This window comes from Macrobrachium nipponense, chromosome 38 (assembly GCF_015104395.2).
Source record: "Macrobrachium nipponense isolate FS-2020 chromosome 38, ASM1510439v2, whole genome shotgun sequence".
Lineage (NCBI taxonomy): Eukaryota > Metazoa > Arthropoda > Malacostraca > Decapoda > Palaemonidae > Macrobrachium > Macrobrachium nipponense.
In genome coordinates this window covers 40,539,210-40,544,060 of record NC_061098.1, presented here as the reverse complement: position 1 = coordinate 40,544,060, position 4,851 = coordinate 40,539,210, and positions in this window count along the sequence as shown.

The following is a 4,851-nucleotide window of genomic DNA, read 5'->3' as shown; positions in this document are numbered from 1 at the left end:
TAAAAACAAAAACAAACTATCCCCAGTCATGTTATTCCCCTCGTTCAAACAATGTCCTGGCCAAAATACAGCCGTTCGTCGTTGGTTGAACTCCCTCCTCTGTGTGTTCGGATGTTCCCTTGTCCAAACCCTTTTGCTCGGCACCTGCATGGTTCTTCCTTCCATGCTGGGCAGGAGAAAAGGAGACAACCTGGGCAGTGAGTGGGTGGCAAAAACGTCTGGTACTACATTTACAGTTTTTCAGAAAAAAATAAATTTTAAAATGTATCCTTCTTGGTAAATGATTTTGTTTAATCAATCACGTTTAAAATATTACTAAGAGCCCCTTCAACTAGTCTGCGTCTGCTTCGTTATTAGCTTTTTGTAGATTATTTCGCTCCTTCCTTCAATTACATGACTATCTCTAACGTATGGTCTGGCATTGAAGCTATATTTCGATCCATCTACGTGATCCGCTTTATGTTTTCTTTCCTGATCTTATAACCTATCCCCTTGCCCTGAATTTCCCATTAGTAACACATTACAATCTTTACAACGTACCGACGTAAACCAACGTCATCTTTCCTTTCTTTTCTTTTCATGATCTGATCACTCTGATTTTAACAAGTATTAATACCTTAACACTTAAATCCATCCTATTTTCCCCCTATTCTGTTTTCAGAATGCAGCGGAATACACTGGAACTCCTTTTGATTCATATTTCCCGGTCGCCTGGTTCTAAAAGTTTTTTTTTTTTTGGCCTTTGTAATGCCTTGGTCAATAGAAATCCCAGTCTCGTGGAAAACCTCTCTTATATGTTTCCTTTCCCTTTGTCTATGTACTGCGGAAAAAAATCCGAAGCCCTCTCGTTAACCATATTGACGATTACATTAGACCTTTTGTACGTTTTGGCTTATGGTATGAATAAAATGATGCACTTTCTGCGTTGGTGTCTTTTCTGTATACAACTAAATGTAAAGTTTAAAAAAGTAACAGGGTCATGGTGGAACCAGAACGTCCGAAATGGTAAATGTATTGTCCCGACCCTCCAAACTCAGCACCGCAAAAGTTAATGGAATGGGCCAGCAAGTTATTAACAAATCCTTAAAAGTCGGTTTAACTAAATAACCTACCTTTAAAATCAAAAAGGTATCGTCCAACATATCTGACCTATAGAAAAGGCTTCAAAACAATTCTGCACAATTAGCCAACCACCGGAGACACTGGTGCCTTATAGCTATTCCGCAGTTTTGTTCCGGTAACCCTGTCCTCTGAACTAAATACAAGTTTAGCTAACGCAAAGCTTAATAAAATCATTTAAAATGTCACAGGAATTTATTGGATTTAAAAGTACCCTCCCTTTCTTTTTTCCTTGAGTTTGCCCTTAAAAAACGAAAATCTGAATGGGGACATTTGTAAATAAAATTTATTGACGTCTAAACTTTATCCCTTTTTACCCTCACAGTGGTCCTATATTTCCATATTATTTCAATTAAAGTCTGATGAAATGACGGATCATGAGAGGGGAGAATTTACCCAAGAAATTTACTTCAAATCCGTCGCTAACCAGTTAGCCAACTTAAGACCTAAGGCGAACCACGCGTTGACACTATTGTGTTCTCCAATGGCCACCCGTTTTTGTGTGCTTAGTTATCCATAAAATACGGAAGGAACGATTCTTATCAGAAGTCAGTTTTAAATAAATTAATCACGCAAATCTCTACTCTATCCAGGCCCCCGGCTGCTGATAGCCTAGCTGTCCTATTAAATTCTTCCTATATTTCACTAATCGCAGGAATCCATAAAAACTTCGTATATGTATTTTCATCCTTATATTATTTGTAATTCATCATGTTCATAAAATAAACGAAAAATCTATAAAATAAAATATATATAAATATAAAATAATAAACAATGCAAAAAATACATAACTAAATAAATAAGTAAGTCAATAATAACGCCAATAAGTAATATATAATATATTATATAATATATATATATATTATAATATTATATCTATATATATAATCTAATATATAGAATATATACACATATATATATATATAATATATATATATTATATATATATATATATTTACTATTATTATTTATATATAATATATATAATATGTTGTGGTGTGTGTGTGTTGTGTGTTGTGTGTGGTGTGTTGTTGTAATATATTAAACAAACTCAATAAAATCCTAATAATAATATTCATAATAATAATAATATAATATCCTTTTAATTTCACTCATGGGTCCCCATATACCTTGGAATATACAATCTGCATACCAGTAACATACACAATATTAAAATACATGAGGACAGCATGAATAAAAAAATAAGTAAATAAATCCAACAAAAAGTAATATATCACTCCGAAAAATAAATGACGAAGAAAGCACCCTCCTTCCTCCTACCTCTTTCCCAAGTCTTGATTGCTCTCTCCTTCACCTCCAGAAGTTCCTCTCGACCTTCTCCCTCATGTCCGGTGAATCTCTTTGTTCCTTCGCAGTAACTACTATGAGGTCCCTCCCCCACGTCCCTTGGTGACCTCTTCGGGCTCTCCGTCTTGTCGCCTTTCTCCTCTGAGGAGAAGAAGACAATATATTATATAATATATATATATATATATATATATATATATATATATTATATATATATATATATTTATATTGGTGGTTGTGTGTGTGTGGTGTGTATCGTTTAGTTGCCCGCTACGCAAATGGGTATACCTCACCTTTCCCTTTTCTTTGTACTACAAAATAAGTAACATATCTAATACATACGCCTACATGCATGTTGTAATCTATTCTAAATGGATCGCATACTATGAATATAGCCCTGACAATATAAGGTAAGGTTCTAATACACAGATACAGCATCAAGACACAAATGACTAATTTTTATTAAAGATGAATTTCCTTCATGATTTTCCCTGACGTTTTTGATGCTCATTTATGGTTCTACTATTTTTCTTATGTAACTTGGAAATCCTTCACGTACGTACTGAAAGGCGCTGCTCCTAGCTACCTCCTCGTGATGCAATATAACCCCTTTCTAAATGACTACACCCATGGACATAAGTAAGTATATCTTTTTTATAGGAATTCTTTTTTTGGCAAATTTTCGAATTTACCCAGCTTTCTGCAAAAAGAAACACCTAATTATAAGAACATGTTTAAATTATAAAGTTTTAATAACGCCATCACTTTTAACGAACAAAGGGGAAGTACCCAATATATTCTAACACATCCTTATATAAATATGTATTATATAATATAATATATAGATATATATAATATTATATTATATATATATATAGATATATATATATATTATAATATATTAATACATATACATATACATATTTTATACCACATCTAAATCTTGGCTTGTGCTAAATATTTCAAATCTTAAACGACATTTGATTAAGAGTTTATGTACTCGATTTTGAAAGAAAAGCAAATTCCTCAAAATATCAGTTTATCATTGAGTGCCCTGTAATGCCATTGGTGGAAAGCTGCAACCGTGTTCCGAAGTCATCTCCTGTCTTCGGAAATGAGAAAATTTGATGGGTATTTGTTTCAACTCCTCCCCTCAATGGATTTTGGGATATAATTCTGGTACCACCTCTCTCTCTCCTTCTATCTCTCCGGCTCTCCTCCTCTCCTTCTCTCTCCTCTCTATATATATATATATGATATAGATATATGATATAATTATATATATATATATATATATATATATAGATATATAAATATAGATAGATAGATAATAGATAGATAGATAGATAATAGATAGAAGATAGGAGAGAGAGACCAAAACAGATTGAAAATAAAAATTCATGAACTTACAGTTAGTAATTATCACTCATTGCAGCCGAACTTCAGTATTTTTCGCGAAATAATTCCTATTTTCTTTGATAAACGATAATTATACTTGTTTTGTAATTTGACCTTGTGTTTTTTTTTTTCAGTTTTTCTGTAAAAGAAAACTACTGAGGTGCTATTTGTCTGTCCGTTCCGCACTTTCTCTGTCCGCCCTCATATCATAAAACTACTGAGGTGCTTAAAGGGGCCTGCACAATTGGGTAATGTTTGATCAAACACCCTCCAATCTCCAAACATACCAAATTGCAGCTTCCCTACTGATAGTTTTTTATTTTATTGGAAATTAAAGTTCGCCATAACCTGCCGTCCTGGCAAACGATATGTGAACAGGCCACACCCCAGCTCCAATTGTGGTTTTTATACCGAAACCCCCGAAAGACAGATCTATTTTCGTGGTCTTTGATTATACCTGACGAAAACTGGACCTGCACCGAAGTCATTTTTTTTACCTCCTATTTTTGTTTAATAGAAGACAGAAACCTATATAAATATTAAAAAGGTTTTTTCCCTGAATAAATGGGGAAGGCAATTATAGTTGGCGTTACGGACTGGGAGGGGGGGAAAACAGAGAGAGAGGAGAGAGAGAGAGAAAGAGAGAGTCAGACAACTGGGTTTTAACTTTCAGTGGAGGTAGTTTTTTGTAGAAATTATGACCAATTCGGACAAGCATTTTCCTCTCTCTCTCTCTCTCTCCCTCCTCCTGCTATTGATGAAAAATCCCGTTTTGTTTATTCGACTACAATCAATTATTGTTTATTTCACCTGAGGTAGACTTACTTCAGTAAAATAACGAGATGATTTTGCGACATCTAGTCCTCCACTAGAATTGGCAACATCATGTATGTTCAGAACGCTCCTGGGGAAGATTCCATTTTTTTTTTTTGTTTTTTTGTTGTTTTATTTTTTGTTTTTTTTGTGTCGGAATCAGAAAAAGAGAGCTGGTGGAAACCCCCCCCGCCCCCCACCCGCTCCCCCTAA